Source organism: Lissotriton helveticus, chromosome 4_1 (genome assembly GCF_964261635.1).
Source record: "Lissotriton helveticus chromosome 4_1, aLisHel1.1, whole genome shotgun sequence".
Lineage (NCBI taxonomy): Eukaryota > Metazoa > Chordata > Amphibia > Caudata > Salamandridae > Lissotriton > Lissotriton helveticus.
Genome location: NC_136063.1, coordinates 1,591,992,365 through 1,592,013,878, shown reverse-complemented (window position 1 = coordinate 1,592,013,878; position 21,514 = coordinate 1,591,992,365). Strand labels below are relative to the sequence as shown.

The window sequence follows — 21,514 nt, the reverse complement described above, 5'->3', positions numbered from 1 at the left end:
CATTGCACTGGTAATGGCTTAGCTGGCATAATTTCCTTAAGTACATCAGAGCAGAGATGTGTCAGAAGCACCTAAGACTCTAACAAAGTCCATGGTCAAGTGACCACAACTACACCAGACAATCCCACCAAACCCACCTGCCCGCCACCAAAATATCTTTGAAAACCACACATCTCTGCCCAGAACAGTCTAAGAAAGATCCCACAGCCCAGTGTGGATAACGTCAAGTGATTGGTTAATCCACCTGAAACAATTTCCATTCAGGATAGTGGATAAAGCAGCATGGACACCAGGCAGACAACAGTCTGACTACTGTGCCATCACCCACTCCCAACAAACTCCACCTTGACAAGCTTGGTCATGAACACCCTGAATACTTTCATGGTGTCCTCACTGGAAGATCCTAAAGTCATGATACAAGAAGAGAAAGCCTCCTGACTTTCTTACATCAAGTTTGTTACAATCATGATTGTGTTGTACATCACTCTGTGCAATGATTGCATAAACAACACCATCCTAAAAACAAATACACATCTAATGTTACCATCATTCACATCTGACATATCACTTATTGGATTACTGGTACAATATTGTTGTAAAAATATTGTTGACAAACATATTGTGTCAAAAATATCATTTACCTCAATATCGCGTTTCTTTACTTATAATGGTAAGTTACAAAATGTCCCAAAATATATTGTTGACACTAATATCATTCAAAAACATACACAAATATTGATTTTTGAATATCAATATACAGCTTAACATAGTAAATCTAAAATATTGTCATATATAACATTAATATAATGTATATTAATCAATTCAACTAATATTTAATACAATATGTAAAAGCACACATATCTGTGTGTTTGTGAGTATCTATCTATCTATATCTGTATATATATATATATATTATTCAGTTTGCCCCCTCGCAGGGACGGTCTTCCTCATGCACTCTCGTGCGGTAATGATGAATCCACAGTCAGTTTAGCCGGAATTCAGTTTATTCCATTCATAAACCAGCAACACCTTACGCGTTTCGATCTCCACAGAGATCTTGCTCACAGGTATGTAACTTCGGCCATTTTTTTGACATTTTAAATACAGTGATTAAAGGAAATTACTCTTTGCCTATTACATCACTTCCTGTTTACACACAGGGTATTCTGGGACATGTAGTTGAACATTCATTTGTAATAAGGATTTTGGGACCACAAATTGTAAATTTTGAACCAAAAAATTATAACAACAATTTATAGCGATTTATAACAATCAAGCCCTCCAGTGGGCTGTGAACCACTTATTGTGTCACTGCTAATTTCTTTTGTTGTGAAGCAAAATATTTGTGCCATTCATCGATAAAGCAACTTAATTAGTTAAGCTAGAATCTATCACGTGATGTCTACAGGTCCATTGTTTTCAGAAATAAGTCATAGTACTAAATGATAATTGTGTAATTTAAAAAAAAACCTTTTGACAGGGTGGGCATCATTTTTACACAGTTCATGAGTACATTTGGAAGTCTATTTACAGGTGGCAATGTAGTTCTTCATCCTGATTGTAGCCAAAAGGGCTCAGAGTTCGAAAGGTCATAATGTGTTTTGATTCTTTTTGACGCATCACCTTTTCCCGGTCTCCACCCCTTGGGGTTGGTCCAACACTTTCAATTCCATAAAAAGACAGTTCTTTCCAATTTCCGTTGTGCTCCTTTTCCATGTGTTTTGCCATCGCGTTACTGCGATCTGAATTTATGGTCGCACGCACATGCTCCAAAATACGTAATTTCAGTTCTTTTTTGGTGCTTCCAATGTATTTCAGGGAACAAGGGCATTCCAGGGCATATATGACAAATTGAGTTTTGCAATTGATCAATTGGTTGATTTTCCAAGTTTTTTTATTTGCCATTTCGATTTCTTTTGTTGTTTTCGCAATGCAACAAACTTTGCATTCTGAGCATTTGTAGAAACCTCTTGGTTTTGGCCATGTCTCTGGTTTTTTTTGTTCTTTAAAATGACTGTGAATCAATTTGTCTTTTAAATTTCTAGCCCTCCGATATGTCACATTTGGATGATCCCCTACGATTTCAGCAACAACGGGATCCATATGTAGTATGTGCCAATTTTTTCTGAGGATTTGATTGATTGCTTTGTTTGCCGTTGAATGAGTGGTGATGAATCTGATTTTCTGATCCTCTTGGTTTGGTAGTTGTTTTTCTTTTAATAATTCAGTTCTGTTGATTAAGGAGGAGCGTTGCAAAGCTGTGTGAATACTGACAGGATTGTACTTCCGTTTTACAAATCTTTGAGTTGTTAACTTCTTATGAATTTGCCAGTCTTCATCATTTGAGCAAATTCTTTTTATTCGAAGGAGTTCTCCGTAAGGAATGTTGTGAATTAGACTCTGTTGGTGAAAGCTTTGAGCATGTAAAACTGCGTTTGTTGCTGTGCTTTTGCGATGTAATGTGGTATGTAGCACCTGATCTTTCACAAAGATTTCCGTGTCTAGAAATACTATCCTTGACTCGCTGATAGTATACGTGAATTTAAGGCCAAAATTAGAATTGTTCAGGATTTCAAAATAGTTTTCAAACTCTTGATTAGTGCCATCCCAAATTAACAACAAATCATCTATGTACCTAAGCCATGCCACGGTTTTAGATACTGCTACATCATTTTCCGATCTCCAAGCCCATGATTTTTCCCAATGTCCCATTGTGAGGCAGGCATACGAAGGACTAAAGGAAAAGCCCATCGCTGTGCCTTTTGCTTGACGATACAGTTCTTGCCCAAATAGAAAAATGTTCTGTTCTAAGCACATTGAAATCATCTCCATGAGCATGTTGGTATGATTTGCCAATTGTATACTCCTGTCACTTAAAAACATCTTACATGCATCCAAACCAATACTGTTTTGAATGTTTGAATAAAGCGACACAACGTCCATTGTGATCAATTTATATGAAGATTGCCAAGGAGTATTTTGTAATTGTCTCAGCATGTCTCCTGTATCCTTTATGTATGAAGTCAGGTTTTTGACATAAGGTAACAAGAACACATCTATGTAGTTCGCAATGGGTTCCAACAGGGCTCCTTTTGCAGATATTATTGGTCTCCCAGGTGGTCTAGTCGGGTGTTTATGTATTTTCGGAAGAAAATATATTGTAGCCATTTTGGGATGTGTCGTTTGCAAGTATTTATATTCATCACTGTCAATTAAATTTTGTTTGAACCACTGTGCCAATTTTTTGTCTAGATCTTCTTTCATTTTGGGTAACGGATTGGTTTTCAACTTTTCGTAATATTCTTTGTTTTGTAGTTGAGAATGTGCTTCACGCATATATGCCTCCTTGTCTAGAACAACTACGTTGCCACCTTTATCTGCCATTTTGATTTCGATAGAATCATCTTGTTGTAACAGATTCAATGCTTGGCGTTCTTGTTTGGTTAAGTTGTCTTTATGTTGTGGGATTTGCAGCCGATAAAGATCTTTTACCACACATTCTTGAAAAAAATCTATTTTCTTTCCAGGTGGCAATCGTGGGTAAAATCTGGAATGGGGTTTCATTTTGGATAATCCTGCTCCCAGTTGAGTACAGTAAGCCTGGACATCTCCGCCCCCTTGTTGGGGGGTTTGGCTTAGTTCCATGAGATTAACAAAATGTTCCGCATCTATAATTGGTATTTGAACCGTTGGTTGAGAGATGGTTCTTTTGTAATTGGCCATGTCAGGTTTGTCGATAAATAGTTTAGCTAGTTTGATTTTCCGTACAAATTTGTAGAGATCTATTCGTGTCTCTGCTAAATTCATGCCGTTTGTCGGGCAGAAGTTCATACCTCGTTTGAGAACCTGTAGTTCCAATTCACTTAAACTTTTCGATGACAAGTTAATTACTTGTAATTCTTGGTCGTCATTGGTTGTATTTTGATCTTCCGTTACTGCTGCCATTAAGTCTTGTTCCAGATTTGTAAGTATGGTATCTTGATGTATATGTTTATTTAGCGATTCCACTTTTTTCTCATATTTCGAGTCATTGTTCCAATTCGGTCTGCGCCAGAAGTTTGTACCGTGCTTGCGCTGGCCTCTTCGGGTTTGTTTTGAGGGGTGTTTCCTCGTCCCCTTCCTCGCCCCCTCCCTCTTTGATTTTGACTTCTTGGAGGGCCCATTGTTTTTTCCCAAGTCTTTTGGTTTAAAGCCAATTTCATCTCCTCTAAAAAAGAATTCCTTGCTCTGGCTTCTCTTTGTTCTTCTTCCCCACCACTGACGCTTGGTTCTGTTGAGGTTAAGGAGGATATGGATGACATGCTACCCAGATTGGCGGAATCATTTTGTCTGAATCTTTCGTATTTTCTTGCATAAGTAAAGATGCGACCGTCCTCGTAATCTTCTTTGTCCCGTTGGAACTTTGTTTGTTTTCTCATTCGTACGCTTTCCTCATGTTTATCAATATATTGTTCCAATTCATCCTTAAATTGTTGCATTTCTGGACTTAGATCAATTGTTGCCAATTCTTTTTCCATCTCCTTAAGTTGTTTGGTGATGCGATCTAATGCAATCTCAATATGTTTGATGAGGATTTCCATTAATCCCAAAGATGAATTTAAAATGAATTCCCCCCATTCTGTCAGTAATTCGTTACTTGTGTCTTGGTGGCTTGGCATTAAACTGATGCGTAAACCGCGCGGTACACGTTTAACATCCAAATATTTTTTGAGGGCTGCCACTTCCCACCATTTGTTGATTTCTTTTTTTGATAATTTTTCCCAAATGCGTAATCTGTTTTTAACATCTGATTTACGAGCCCCTCCTGGCTCTCTTGTGGTTTCAGCTTCCACTTCAAAGCATGTTTGAATTAGAGTGTTTCGAGATGCCTCCCTTTTATCCATGGTGAGCTGCTTAATCGTGTCGTTTTTTACTCTTTAATTAGACACTTCCGTTTTCAAATGGCATAAGACTGTATTAATGACTTTTCTCTTGTGTATATATCCGCACGACTTGATTGTGTCACTACTGAAACTCACCGGTTTCAAACTTAACTGCAATTCTAAAGGAAAACAGTTCCTCGAGTTTATTTAGTAACTCGTCACTTTTTGCAACAGTTCTGTGACACTTATTCAAGACCAGCCGACTAGCCGATGCTAATAATTCGCAATATACACTTTGTAATTGCAGGAGAAGCCTGCCGACGTCGCTTACCCGTCACAAGGTACTCCGGTGAAACCCGCTCCCTCCGGAGCCGTCGTCTCCCGTTTCCTGCCTGCGCCGGTCAGCAAACCTCAGCTCTCTCCATGGCTCATGCTCGTAACCAATCCAATTTAGTCGGCATTCACCCGAGCCTCTTCAAACAATGATTCACATATGTCCACGTTCAAGGCTCCCGGGCGCTCAGAGGCGGTGCACGCTGAGGTGCGGCAGGACCAGCCGCGTTTAAATTATTCAGTTTGCCCCCTCGCAGGGACGGTCTTCCTCATGCACTCTCGTGCGGTAATGATGAATCCACAGTCAGTTTAGCCGGAATTCAGTTTATTCCATTCATAAACCAGCAACACCTTATGAATTTGCCAGTCAATCAAATCCTCAGAAAAAATTGGCACATACTACATATGGATCCCGTTGTTGCTGAAATCGTAGGGGATCATCCAAATGTGACATATCGGAGGGCTAGAAATTTAAAAGACAAATTGATTCACAGTCAATTTAAAGAACAAAAAAAACCAGAGACATGGCCAAAACCAAGAGGTTTCTACAAATGCTCAGAATGCAGAGTTTGTTGCATTGCGAAAACAACAAAAGAAATCGAAATGGCAAATAAAAAAACTTGGAAAATCAACCAATTGATCAATTGCAAAACTCAATTTGTCATATATGCCCTGGAATGCCCTTGTTCCCTGAAATACATTGGAAGCACCAAAAAAGAACTGAAATTACGTATTTTGGAGCATGTGCGTGCGACCATAAATTCAGATCGCAGTAACGCGATGGCAAAACACATGGAAAAGGAGCACAACGGAAATTGGAAAGAACTGTCTTTTTATGGAATTGAAAGTGTTGGACCAACCCCAAGGGGTGGAGACCGGGAAAAGGTGATGCGTCAAAAAGAATCAAAACACATTATGACCTTTCGAACTCTGAGCCCTTTTGGCCACAATCAGGATGAAGAACTACATTGCCACCTGTAAATAGACTTCCAAATGTACTCATGAACTGTGTAAAAATGATGCCCACCCTGTCAAAAGGTTTTTTTTTAAATTACACAATTATCATTTAGTACTATGACTTATTTCTGAAAACAATGGACCTGTAGACATCACGTGATAGATTCTAGCTTAACTAATTAAGTTGCTTTATCGATGAATGGCACAAATATTTTGCTTCACAACAAAAGAAATTAGCAGTGACACAATAAGTGGTTCACAGCCCACTGGAGGGCTTGATTGTTATAAATCGCTATAAATTGTTGTTATAATTTTTTGGTTCAAAATTTACAATTTGTGGTCCCAAAATCCTTATTACAAATGAATGTTCAACTACATGTCCCAGAATACCCTGTGTGTAAACAGGAAGTGATGTAATAGGCAAAGAGTAATTTCCTTTAATCACTGTATTTAAAATGTCAAAAAAATGGCCGAAGTTACATACCTGTGAGCAAGATCTCTGTGGAGATCGAAACGCATAAGGTGTTGCTGGTTTATGAATGGAATAAACTGAATTCCGGCTAAACTGACTGTGGATTCATCATTACCGCACGAGAGTGCATGAGGAAGACCGTCCCTGCGAGGGGGCAAACTGAATAATTTAAACGCGGCTGGTCCTGCCGCACCTCAGCGTGCACCGCCTCTGAGCGCCCGGGAGCCTTGAACGTGGACATATGTGAATCATTGTTTGAAGAGGCTCGGGTGAACGCCGACTAAATTGGATTGGTTACGAGCATGAGCCATGGAGAGAGCTGAGGTTTGCTGACCGGCGCAGGCAGGAAACGGGAGACGACGGCTCCGGAGGGAGCGGGTTTCACCGGAGTACCTTGTGACGGGTAAGCGACGTCGGCAGGCTTCTCCTGCAATTACAAAGTGTATATTGCGAATTATTAGCATCGGCTAGTCGGCTGGTCTTGAATAAGTGTCACAGAACTGTTGCAAAAAGTGACGAGTTACTAAATAAACTCGAGGAACTGTTTTCCTTTAGAATTGCAGTTAAGTTTGAAACCGGTGAGTTTCAGTAGTGACACAATCAAGTCGTGCGGATATATGCACAAGAGAAAAGTCATTAATACAGTCTTATGCCATTTGAAAACGGAAGTGTCTAATTAAAGAGTAAAAAACGACACGATTAAGCAGCTCACCATGGATAAAAGGGAGGCATCTCGAAACACTCTAATTCAAACATGCTTTGAAGTGGAAGCTGAAACCACAAGAGAGCCAGGAGGGGCTCGTAAATCAGATGTTAAAAACAGATTACGCATTTGGGAAAAATTATCAAAAAAAGAAATTAACAAATGGTGGGAAGTGGCAGCCCTCAAAAAATATTTGGATGTTAAACGTGTACCGCGCGGTTTACGCATCAGTTTAATGCCAAGCCACCAAGACACAAGTAACGAATTACTAACAGAATGGGGGGAATTCATTTTAAATTCATCTTTGGGATTAATGGAAATCCTCATCAAACATATTGAGATTGCATTAGATCGCATCACCAAACAACTTAAGGAGATGGAAAAAGAATTGGCAACAATTGATCTAAGTCCAGAAATGCAAAAATTTAAGGATGAATTGGAACAATATATTGATAAACATGAGGAAAGCGTACGAATGAGAAAACAAACAAAGTTCCAACGGGACAAAGAAGATTACGAGGACGGTCGCATCTTTACTTATGCAAGAAAATACGAAAGATTCAGACAAAATGATTCCGCCAATCTGGGTAGCATGTCATCCATATCCTCCTTAACCTCAACAGAACCAAGCGTCAGTGGTGGGGAAGAAGAACAAAGAGAAGCCAGAGCAAGGAATTCTTTTTTAGAGGAGATGAAATTGGCTTTAAACCAAAAGACTTGGGAAAAAACAATGGGCCCTCCAAGAAGTCAAAATCAAAGAGGGAGGGGGCGAGGAAGGGGACGAGGAAACACCCCTCAAAACAAACCCGAAGAGGCCAGCGCAAGCACGGTACAAACTTCTGGCGCAGACCGAATTGGAACAATGACTCGAAATATGAGAAAAAAGTGGAATCGCTAAATAAACATATACATCAAGATACCATACTTACAAATCTGGAACAAGACTTAATGGCAGCAGTAACGGAAGATCAAAATACAACCAATGACGACCAAGAATTACAAGTAATTAACTTGTCATCGAAAAGTTTAAGTGAATTGGAACTACAGGTTCTCAAACGAGGTATGAACTTCTGCCCGACAAACGGCATGAATTTAGCAGAGACACGAATAGATCTCTACAAATTTGTACGGAAAATCAAACTAGCTAAACTATTTATCGACAAACCTGACATGGCCAATTACAAAAGAACCATCTCTCAACCAACGGTTCAAATACCAATACAAGATGCGGAACATTTTGTTAATCTCATGGAACTAAGCCAAACCCCCCAACAAGGGGGCGGAGATGTCCAGGCTTACTGTACTCAACTGGGAGCAGGATTATCCAAAATGAAACCTCATTCCAGATTTTACCCACGATTGCCACCTGGAAATAAAATAGATTTTTTTCAAGAATGTGTGGTAAAAGATCTTTATCGGCTGCAAATCCCACAACATAAAGACAACTTAACCAAACAAGAACGCCAAGCATTGAATCTGTTACAACAAGATGATTCTATCGAAATCAAAATGGCAGATAAAGGTGGCAATGTAGTTGTTCTAGACAAGGAGGCTTATATGCGTGAAGCACATTCTCAACTACAAAACAAAGAATATTACGAAAAGTTGAAAACCAATCCGTTACCCAAAATGAAAGAAGATCTAGACAAAAAATTGGCACAGTGGTTCAAACAAAATTTAATTGACAGTGATGAATATAAATACTTGCAAACGACACATCCCAAAATGGCTACAATATATTTTCTTCCGAAAATACATAAACACCCGACTAGACCACCTGGGAGACCAATAATATCTGCAAAAGGAGCCCTGTTGGAACCCATTGCGAACTACATAGATGTGTTCTTGTTACCTTATGTCAAAAACCTGACTTCATACATAAAGGATACAGGAGACATGCTGAGACAATTACAAAATACTCCTTGGCAATCTTCATATAAATTGATCACAATGGACGTTGTGTCGCTTTATTCAAACATTCAAAACAGTATTGGTTTGGATGCATGTAAGATGTTTTTAAGTGACAGGAGTATACAATTGGCAAATCATACCAACATGCTCATGGAGATGATTTCAATGTGCTTAGAACAGAACATTTTTCTATTTGGGCAAGAACTGTATCGTCAAGCAAAAGGCACAGCGATGGGCTTTTCCTTTAGTCCTTCGTATGCCTGCCTCACAATGGGACATTGGGAAAAATCATGGGCTTGGAGATCGGAAAATGATGTAGCAGTATCTAAAACCGTGGCATGGCTTAGGTACATAGATGATTTGTTGTTAATTTGGGATGGCACTAATCAAGAGTTTGAAAACTATTTTGAAATCCTGAACAATTCTAATTTTGGCCTTAAATTCACGTATACTATCAGCGAGTCAAGGATAGTATTTCTAGACACGGAAATCTTTGTGAAAGATCAGGTGCTACATACCACATTACATCGCAAAAGCACAGCAACAAATGCAGTTTTACATGCTCAAAGCTTTCACCAACAGAGTCTAATTCACAACATTCCTTACGGAGAACTCCTTCGAATAAAAAGAATTTGCTCAAATGATGAAGACTGGCAAATTCATAAGAAGTTAACAACTCAAAGATTTGTAAAACGGAAGTACAATCCTGTCAGTATTCACACAGCTTTGCAACGCTCCTCCTTAATCAACAGAACTGAATTATTAAAAGAAAAACAACTACCAAACCAAGAGGATCAGAAAATCAGATTCATCACCACTCATTCAACGGCAAACAAAGCAATCAATCAAATCCTCAGAAAAAATTGGCACATACTACATATGGATCCCGTTGTTGCTGAAATCGTAGGGGATCATCCAAATGTGACATATCGGAGGGCTAGAAATTTAAAAGACAAATTGATTCACAGTCATTTTAAAGAACAAAAAAAACCAGAGACATGGCCAAAACCAAGAGGTTTCTACAAATGCTCAGAATGCAAAGTTTGTTGCATTGCGAAAACAACAAAAGAAATCGAAATGGCAAATAAAAAAACTTGGAAAATCAACCAATTGATCAATTGCAAAACTCAATTTGTCATATATGCCCTGGAATGCCCTTGTTCCCTGAAATACATTGGAAGCACCAAAAAAGAACTGAAATTACGTATTTTGGAGCATGTGCGTGCGACCATAAATTCAGATCGCAGTAACGCGATGGCAAAACACATGGAAAAGGAGCACAACGGAAATTGGAAAGAACTGTCTTTTTATGGAATTGAAAGTGTTGGACCAACCCCAAGGGGTGGAGACCGGGAAAAGGTGATGCGTCAAAAAGAATCAAAACACATTATGACCTTTCGAACTCTGAGCCCTTTTGGCCACAATCAGGATGAAGAACTACATTGCCACCTGTAAATAGACTTCCAAATGTACTCATGAACTGTGTAAAAATGATGCCCACCCTGTCAAAAGGTTTTTTTTTAAATTACACAATTATCATTTAGTACTATGACTTATTTCTGAAAACAATGGACCTGTAGACATCACGTGATAGATTCTAGCTTAACTAATTAAGTTGCTTTATCGATGAATGGCACAAATATTTTGCTTCACAACAAAAGAAATTAGCAGTGACACAATAAGTGGTTCACAGCCCACTGGAGGGCTTGATTGTTATAAATCGCTATAAATTGTTGTTATAATTTTTTGGTTCAAAATTTACAATTTGTGGTCCCAAAATCCTTATTACAAATGAATGTTCAACTACATGTCCCAGAATACCCTGTGTGTAAACAGGAAGTGATGTAATAGGCAAAGAGTAATTTCCTTTAATCACTGTATTTAAAATGTCAAAAAAATGGCCGAAGTTACATACCTGTGAGCAAGATCTCTGTGGAGATCGAAACGCGTAAGGTGTTGCTGGTTTATGAATGGAATAAACTGAATTCCGGCTAAACTGACTGTGGATTCATCATTACCGCACGAGAGTGCATGAGGAAGACCGTCCCTGCGAGGGGGCAAACTGAATAATTTAAACGCGGCTGGTCCTGCCGCACCTCAGCGTGCACCGCCTCTGAGCGCCCGGGAGCCTTGAACGTGGACATATGTGAATCATATATATATATATATATATATATATGTCAGAAAGGGTTCCCCGCACGATGTAATCACAGGAAACACAGAAGACTCGCACTCCAGGGTCCGTGTTTAATTAAAAAACATTTATTGGCGACGCGTTTCGACCAGGCGGTCTTCTTCGTTAGCCAGCCACATAAACAATCATTCACCATTTTTAAAAGTGCACTGAAGTGGTAGTAGAAAGTGAGATAGGACCAAAAAACCCATCCAGAACTACAATAGTTACAGAAACTACAAATGATATGAAAGACAGACCCAGTGGTTTCACCATGATGTGCAGTTAATTTCAGAAATTGCATTTGTTGAATACATGCTTACATATAAACAATAGAGTATTCAAATTCATTAAATATATACATTAAATCAGTTCAAATATGGTCGCCTGGCACATACTTTTAGGCACTGAGGAAATGATAAAAAGGTGAAATTAACATAGGTGCACACCATAGAGTCATTGACGTTATACAGATTTCAGGCATCAATATATATATATATTACCTACTGGCGATAGCCAGTAGGTATATATAGTTAGGACCTAGTTTCCATAGGAAATCCGCAACATTCTATTGGGAATAACTTTGGCGCCGGTTGAGGAATTTGCGTGTAATTTTCCAAAATTTAGGCCAGCTCCGCTCCGCTCCTTCCCTGGAAGTTTCGAGGGGATTCGTTATGCGGGGGCCGAGAAAAAAGGGGGGTCCCAAAACGTGTTTTCCCAATGTTAATTTCCATAGGATGTTCAGACACGGCTACAGCCCGAACCGCTGAATGGAATTACACCAAACTTTGCAAAATTGTAGGGACTGGCACGCAGAAGTGCCTTTTCTATATTTGGTTAAAATTGCTCCAGTGGTTTTTATGAAAAGTAACTTAAAAAACACATATATATCTATATCCGCGCTTCGAGCGCTTACCCTTACGCGTACCGTTAAGCGCACCCGGTGCGCCACGGAAGTGCGCGAGCGGAAAGCTGATTGGCTCTCGGGTGTCTGTCAACATTCGAAACAGTCCGGAGAGTCTGCCATTTTGTGCCTCGGTAGAACCGAGACACAAGAGGTGAAAAATAAAAGGGGAAAACGTTGAAAGGGGGCAGGGTAGAGACCCCCTGACCCCCTAGGTTTTCTCAGGGGGGCCTAGAAGAACAACGAAGAGCAAAAAAAAAAATATTTCTTTTGAAAATTTCGTGGAGTAAGCTCAGGGTGCGCGTACATGGGCGTTTACAGGTACGCGTACCCTGAGAGTACAACAGGGAAAAACAGTGAAAAAGGGGGTCTCAAAACGTGTTTTTCAACATGCAATTTTCCATAGGACATCTAGCCCTTCTCAGGGGGTCCCAGAAGAACCCCAAGGGCCAGAAAAAACCCTGCAATTTTTCGAAAAAAAAATAATATTTTTTTTGCCCTGGGGGTGATTCTGGGACCCCCTGAGAAGGGCTAGGGGGTCAGGTGATCTCTACCCTGCCCCATTTTCGCGTTTTCCACTCTTGTTTTGGGCTCTCTTGTGTCTCAGTTCTCCTGAGAAACAAAATGGTGGCCAACACTTCTTAGTTTGGACAGTTTGGAATGTTGACAGACGACTGCCAGCCAATCAGGAGTGCGCACAGACCTTTCCGAGCATGGGCTGCATTGATTGGTTGTGAACACTTCAAACCAGGAAGTTTGGGCAGCTATCTTGTGCTCGGTAGACCGAGGCACAAAAGAAGCAGAAAAACAAACGTGTAGAATGCAAAAAGGGGGCAGGGTAGAAACACCCTCACCCCCTACGGCTGCTCAGGTGGTCCCACAAGGATATTAACATATTTAATTTATTTATTTATTTATGCGATTTTATATAGCGCGAACTTTACCCGAAGGTGCCAGAGCGCTTTACATAAGAACCAGTTGAGAAACATAAGGACTTAGGATTACATGCGTTACATAAAGGATACAAACAGAAAAAATTGCAAATGTACAAGATGTAAAGTCACACAAGGAGGAGATACAAATGGATATACTCTAAGAGTCACATAGGAATGGTAAATAGTACAAAGGTCTACTGCATATACTAGTGATTAGAGTTATCTCTATATACATAGGGAAGGGATATGACTGGATATACTCAAGAGTCACATAGGAATGGTAGGTAGTACAAAGGTCAACGGCATATACTAGTGATTAGAGTTATCTCTATATACATAGGGAAGGGATACAAGTGGATATACTCTAAGAGTCACATAGGAATGGTAGAGAGCACAACGGTCTACTGCATATACTAGTGATTAGAGTTATCTCTATATACATAGGGAAGGGATATGACTGGATATACTCTAAGGGTCCCATAGGAATGGTAGAGAGCACAGCGGTCTACTGCATATACTAGTGATTAGAGTTATCTCTATATACATAGGGAAGGGATATGACTGAATATACTCTAAGAGTCACATAGGAATGGTAGAGAGTACAACGGTCTACTGCATATACTAGTGATTAGAGTTATCTCTATATACATAAGGAAGGGATACAAATGGATATACTCTAAGAGTCACATAGGAATGGTAGAGAGTATATAGGTCTACTGCATATACTAGTGATTAGAGTTATCTCTATATACATAAGGAAGGGATACAAATGGATATACTCCAAGAGTCACATAGGAATGGTAGAGAGCGTACAGGTCTACTGCATGTATTAGTGATGAGTTATCTCTATATACATAAGGAAGGGATACAAATGGATATACTCTAGGGGTCACATAGGAATGGTGAGAGTACAAAGATTAGAGTTATCCCTATATACAGAAAAGCAGAGTTCCATTAGGTGGGGTCGGAGGGGGGATGCAGTCATAGAAGCAAGGGAGGGACAGAGAAAGGCAGGAAAGTGAGACAACCCAGAGAGGGAAGCAGATAGTAACGAGTAAGACAGCGAGGAGTGAGTCAGAGGCAGCAGGAGAGACAATAGAAAGGTCGTTAGGACAGAGGGGGAGGTCAGAGATCGCTAAAGTGGCTGAGGAGAAAGGTAGAAGAAGAAGCGAGTCATAAAAAGAAAATGGCGGGAAACTCAGAGGTCCAGGTCCGAAAGTCCAGGAAGAGGGCTGCCATACCCAGCAAGTCCGGGGGGGGAAAAGGCAGTCCGCGGCAAAGTCACAGCCTCATCGTCCATGAGGAGCTGGGGCAGAGGAGTTCGATCCGAATACGAGGAGTCAGGGAAGAAAGACCACAGGCGCCAAAACAGTTGTTCGCAGAACGGGAGGCAGTCCCGGGAGGAGGGGAGAACACGCCACAAAGCCGACCCACATCATCTGGGGCCAACTGGAGGAGCCTCAGTAACGCCGACGCTGGATGGGCACAGGAGGAGGGATCAGGAGGAGAGCTCTTCAGGCTATGCTTAGGCAGCAGCCGATCGCGAGCTTGAAAGTCTGTCCGGGGAGTCATTGGCACCGATGTCCCTAAGGCGAGCCATTTTAGGGTCAGGCAAGCCCCGGGGCAGAGCAGACTGGAGCGCTTCTCTGAGGAGAGCAGCGAGGGCGCCCCGTTAGTTGCGGTGGGGCCCGGCTCACCTCTAGTGCTGGTGTGACATGGGAGGCCAAGGTCTTCAGGTGGCAACCTCTGCTGGCACGACAGGATCTGGTGAACAAAGCCGCCCGGCAGCCGCCATTTTGCCTCACAAGCACGAGATCCCCCCGAGGTCGCGCCAGTGACAATCCTGTATCTCAAGAAGCATCTAAGCACTCTACAGCTGAGTGCCGCACCTTCTGCTTCCGAGGCGTGCTGGAAACAGCCCCCGGGCCACTGGGGAACTGCCAAATTAAGCTCCCGAGCAGCGCTGGAGTCGGGAGCCGAGACGGATTACGACCGCCCGGCTCCGGCTCCGCCCCCTTGATCCTTTAAACGTTATCCGCTAATAGAATTAGCATTTAGAAAACCTTTGAAATTTATTGAACAAAACATAGATTTCACGCCTGATATAGTTAGGAATTAGCATTTAAAAAACCTTTCAAATTCACTGAAAAAACCATAGGTTTCAGGCCTTATATATTTAGGAATTAGCATTTAAAAAACCTTGCAAATTCACTGAAAAAACCATAGGTTTCAGGCCTTATATAGTTAGGAATTAGCATTTACAAAACCTTGCAAATTCACTGAAAAAACCATAGGTTTAGGCCTTATATAGTTAGGAATTAGCATATAAAAAAAAACTTTGAAATTCACTGAAAACACCATAGGTTTCAGGCCTTATATAGTTAGGAATTAGCATTTAAAAAAACCATTGAAATTGCTCCTATATAGTTAGTTGTACTAACTATATTTCGCGCACCCGCAATCCACTGCTGATGATGTCACATATTGCATCATTCATGACATGGTCAGTGACATCACTGATGACATCTCTAATGACTTCGATGATGACATCACTGATGACATCATCCATGTGACAATCACATACACCTTTTCATACACTAGTAAAATCTTTCATCACTCTTTGTAAAATACAGAGTATCATATTTGAATCCATTGACACAGCAATAGAAGTATTTAAAAACCCACTCATTGATTCCTAGATGTATGCACAAATTTAATCACTTACCTGTAGATTCACTCATACATGCTGTCAATGAACACTATCAAAAATACTTATACACCTATACCGACATTACACACCAGCACACAACCTATTCACATATGAAGTTATCCTACTCACTTATGCAAACAATGGATCATACTTACATACTTACTTAGCTACATACTTATACAAACACCACTTCAACTATTCATTTAGATAGTAAGTCATATTTAGTATATTATAAAATCATTATTACAAGTATACAGTTATCCATACAGTCACTCACACAATCATTGAGTCTTATGTATACTTATTTATATACAACAACTGACACATACACTGCCTTTTATTTTTCAAGTTTGTTGGACATGTACCATTGAGAAATATATTTGCTCATCACCACACCCATAAAGATATTCATTCACCCAAACAACTGTTAGAACATGTAGTTTTAACTTCATATATCTACTGAAACAACTATTCACACATCTTTGGGCAGTCACACACCCTCTACCGAACCACACACACATTCACTCTCCCATACAAATACTCAGTTAACTAATCAATACCTAACATAGACTTTCACATAGCTAGTAACCAGTTTACACAACAACTGACAAAGTGATACAGATATTCACACAGTTTAGTCAGTATCCACTATATTTAGTGAGACACTATAAATTGTTAAAGTCCTCCATCCAAATATTAATTTTTATATATCCACTCATACTTCAATGCAAATTGCTATATATATAATGCATATTTAAATATCGAAGCAAACCACATTGACTGGATGATGTCATCAGTGATGTTATCATTGATGTCATTTGAGATGTCATCAGTGATGTCACTGATCATGTCATGAATGATGTAATATGTGACATCATCAGCAGTGGATTGCGGGTGCGCGAAATATAGTTAGTACAACTAACTATATAGGAGCAATTTCAATGGTTTTTGTAAATGCTAATTCCTAACTATATAAGGCCTGAAACCTATGGTTTTTTTCAGTGAATATATATATATATATATATATATATATATATATATATATATATATATACATATTGGATTGGTAAAATACCATCCAAGCTAACATGGAATGCATGAAAGCACCACCTGATACATATTTCACTCTTATCGGAGCTCTTCAGAGAGTTATAGCTTTGTTTAGACATAAAGGAGTACCCAAGTCACAACAATACCCTTTCAGGCTTAAAGTGCTGCATAAATTATGCAAAAAAGAAAGCTCTGGTACCCAGGGTTAAGTGGAGAGCTGCTCCTATATAGAAAACCCTACAACACCAGCGACACTCTGAATCTGCTCAACTCAAATTTTTGTTTTCCTAGCATAGTCTTTTAAGCATACTACTGGCACAGTGCTATCCATGCTAAGCTAGAAAAGGACAAAGCTTTTTGCCATTTTTACAGCAAATTCTTTAACCATACGATTATCTACTGCCATCCACACCAAGCTGTAAAATGACAATAGCCTTTTTATCACTTCAGGTGCAGTATTACCACTTTGGATTGGTAACATACCACCCAAGCCAACCTGGAATGAAGAAAAGCAACCCCTGACACATGTTTAGCTCTTATAAGAGCTCTTCTAAGAAGTATAGCTGTGTCCAGACACAAGGGAGCATATAGTACCAGTCAAAACAATACACCTTCAGGCTTGTCCCTAGAGTGGTATAAGGCTTTTGTCATTAAATACTATTCCCACTCTACTTTATGCAAAAGTGTTGTTCTTTGGAGTGGTTACATTTACTATTCCTGCTCCAGCCTGTGCAACAGTAGAGAAAGATTTGGACTTTGGATGGGTTTGATTTACTATTCCTACTCTAGTTTGGGCACAGTAGGAAAAGTGTTAGACTTCGGAGGGGTTACATTTACTATTCTCATTCCTGTCAGTGTAGCAGTTGCAAAAGAACTGGACTTTAGAGGGGCTAAATTTACTTTTCCCACTCTAAAAAGCAGAACAGTAGGTAATAATAATAATATAATAATAATAATAATCCACATTTGTAAAGCGCACAATCGCCCGTTAGGGTCTCTAGGCGCTGGGGGCCGTCGGGAAGATTAAGCAAGCTATTGCCCAGAGTCACATGGTGCTGAGCTAACCTGCCCCCGGAGCCGGGGATCGAACCGTGATCCCCAGATTACAGCGTAAGTCGCCCTGGCCGCGGCGCCACACCTCTAAAAGTTAAAGTACGGTAAAGTGTTAGACTTCTGAGGGGTCAGATGTACTATTCCCACTCCAAACAATGCTTCAGTATGGAAAATCTTGGACTTCAGTGGGGTTAGATTTACTATTCCAACTCCAAACAACACAACATTAGGGAAAGGGTTGGACTTCGTAGAGATTCAATTTACCATTCCCACTCAAGTCTAAGCAACAGTACATAAAGTACTTCCCTTCAAGAGCAATAATATGTATATTCCTATTAATGTAGAACATATAATAAACTCTAAATATAAACATTATTTTTAAGATTTAAAATATATATGAATTAAAAATGAAAGCAATTAAATATAATAAAAAAAGAAAGAAGGGAAAAAATCTAATTACATATAATAAATTCACCTTCCTTAACCATCAAAAAAAGCTATCATTAGTAATAGTAAACATTTCAATTAATACATAAAAAACAAACAAACATCCACAAACACTTACCATAAAGTAATTTACAAATATTAAAAAATCATACATTTAAAAAAGATTACATAGTTACCAATTAATAAACTACATATAAATATCCATTATAATAAAACATATGTATTTATTTTCTTCCCAAACAACTCATCCAAAAAAGTAAAAAGCAACATTTAAAAATACGTGTAATGTTATGTTATGTTATGTTAATAACTTTTATTCGGCGCACAGCTGCCCCAGCGAAGGGGCGTCCTGGCGCCAGATCAGATACCACAACACAACAGGTCAGAGCTGAAAAGAAGAAAGATCAATTAACAGAAGCAAACAGGTGAGTTTTAATGGCGCGTCTGAAAAGAGTAAGGCTATCCAGGGCACGGATGTGTACAGGGAGGGAGTTCCATAAATCAGCCGCCAGAACACGAAAAGAGCGCCCTCCCATCCTACTCAGTCTGAACCTAGGCTTAATCGCCGGATGGTGAGATTCAGACCTGAGGGACCGTGTGGGGAAATACGGAGAAATGAGGCCCGCAAGAGCAGGAGGGGAGGAAAGCTTCAGAATCTTAAATGTCAGACAGAGAGCCTTAAATTTGATTCTCTGTCTAACCGGAAGCCAGTGAAGGGAGGTCAGGACAGAGGAGACAGAACATCGTCTCGGGAGACCCACGATGGCGCGTGCAGCAGCGTTCTGCACAATCTGAAGCCTAGAAGCCTCAGCCTGGTTCACTCCAAGTAGCAAAGCACTCCCGTAGTCCAATCGCGACAAGATGGAGGCCTGAACCACCAGTTGCCGCGTGGGGGGGTCGAAGAACTTAAGGACAGGTCGCAGTCCTCGCAGGATACCGAAACAGGTAGCTGCTGTCTTCTTTGTGTGACTGGCAAAAGAAAGATGGGAATCCAGCCAGACCCCCAGATTTTTAACTTCGGCCGCTGGAGTAGGAGAAGCCCCCAATTCGGGAGGCCACCACTGGTCTCCCCAAAGTTCCGTCTGCTTCCCTAAGATCAGGACCTCGGTTTTTTTAGCGTTAAGCTGTAAGCAGTTGCTACGCATCCACTTAGCCACAGCTATAAGTCCTGCCCGGAATCTGGGGGCATTCACCTCAGGGTCCCCGCTGAGTGTCACCGCCAGCTGCGTGTCGTCGGCGTACGATTTCATGGTAAGGCCACATTCCCTGACGACAGCAGCCAGCGGTTTCACATACAGGTTGAACAATGTAGGGCTTAAAGTGGAGCCCTGAGGGACTCCCAGACCCAGAGAGTGGAACGAGGACTGGCCTGGTGGAATGGCTACTTTAAAAAACCGGTCCGAAAGGAAGGAGCGGAACCACTCAAGAGCTTTCCCACCAATACCCACTTCCTCCAGACGCCGCAACAAAATGTCATGAGACACCGTGTCGAATGCGGCGCTCAGATCTAACAATAGGAGCGCCGCAGTCTGCCCCGCATCCAGCACTGACCGCAAATGCTCGGTCATAAAGAGCAGAGCTGTTTCAGTGCTGTGTTGAGAGCGGAACCCATTTTGACTCTCGTCAAGAATGTTATTACGAGAGAGATGGGTAGACAGGATGGTGTTCACGTGTGCCTCAGTGACCTTAGCGGTCCAAGGCAGGAGGGAGATGGGCCGGTAATTTTCCGGGAGCAAGGGGTCAAGATTGGGCTTCTTCAAAATAGGGCTGACCACAGCTTGCTTCCAGGAGGGAGGAACCACGCCCTCAGTGAGGGAAAGATTGATAAGATCCAGGATGGGCTCACGACACATAGGCGGGAGCAGCGTAAAAAGCTCCGGCTTCAGCGGGTCTAAGGGAGAGCCCGATTTAACTTTGAGGCTCAGAGTATCAAATACCTCAATAGACATAGCCGGCAAGGAGGACAGAGTTTCCACAACCAAAGTCTTCACAGCACTAGGAGCCTCCTCGGGAACGGAAGATGTAAAACCTCTGTAGATTACCTGCACCTTCTCCACGAAGAAGGATGCCAGACTCTCACAGTGTGAGTCCGTGCAGATTTCTATCGAGGTAGCCCGTTTCCCCATCAGATCTTTAAGTACCTTGAAGATAAGTTTGGAAGGATTAGGACTATTGGAGAACTCAGTTGCATAATAGGCAGCCCGAGTTTGACAGATGGCTCTATGGTAGTTCTTGAGCTGGGCAAAGTACAGCGATTTTAACACGGGATCAAAGGACTTCCTCCAGGCCCTCTCAGCTTGCCGGCAAGTTCTTTTAAGCTCGGCAAGATTCTCATTGTACCAAGGGCTGCGGGTCTTAGCGTGACATTTAGACCAGCGCAGGGGTATAAGAGAGTCGAGGGCCTTAAGAACCCAGTTGCAAAACTGTTCATATCCCTGTTCCACATTCTGCAGTTTGCCTAAGGGCTGTGCCTCCAATATCCTAACAAACTCCTCCAGCTTGAGTTTACGCCAGTTACGCTTGAGGATCTGTTTATCCACGGGTTTCAATTGTGGATTATCTAAGGGGCATGCCACTTTAACCAACATATGGTCCGTCCAGCCCACCGCCAACGGGACAAATGTTCTAGCCCGGGCTAAGGTTGTAAAGAAGGGGTCTAGTATATGTCCTCCTATGTGGGTGGGGGAGGTGACTAGTTGGTTAAATTGCATCGCTTCAAGATCCGCTAACAGAGAGCTGATAGGGAGAGATGACATCAGATCGAAGTGTATATTTAAGTCCCCTACAATGTTAAAATTAGCACAACTAGAAACTAGCGAGCTAACCACATCTACAAGTGCGGATTTGAAGATGGTGTCGTTCCCAGGTGGACGGTAGATAAGCATGCCACTAAAGGTAAAGTGGTGGTTTATCTTTACCTTAAAAGAGGCGCTTTCACACATAGGGAGATTCTGAGCCTTCCACTCAGCCGAGAAGCAAGATTTAATCGCCATGGCTATACCAC

The 21,514-nt window shown here is 41.0% G+C and overlaps 1 protein-coding gene across 4 annotated transcripts in view; it reads right to left on the bottom strand.

Annotated features, from left to right (window-relative positions):
• AMPH (amphiphysin) overlaps positions 1-21,514 on the bottom strand; it is a 959,953-nt gene that overhangs the window by 331,964 nt on the left and 606,475 nt on the right. The gene's annotated exons all lie outside the window — the stretch shown is intronic.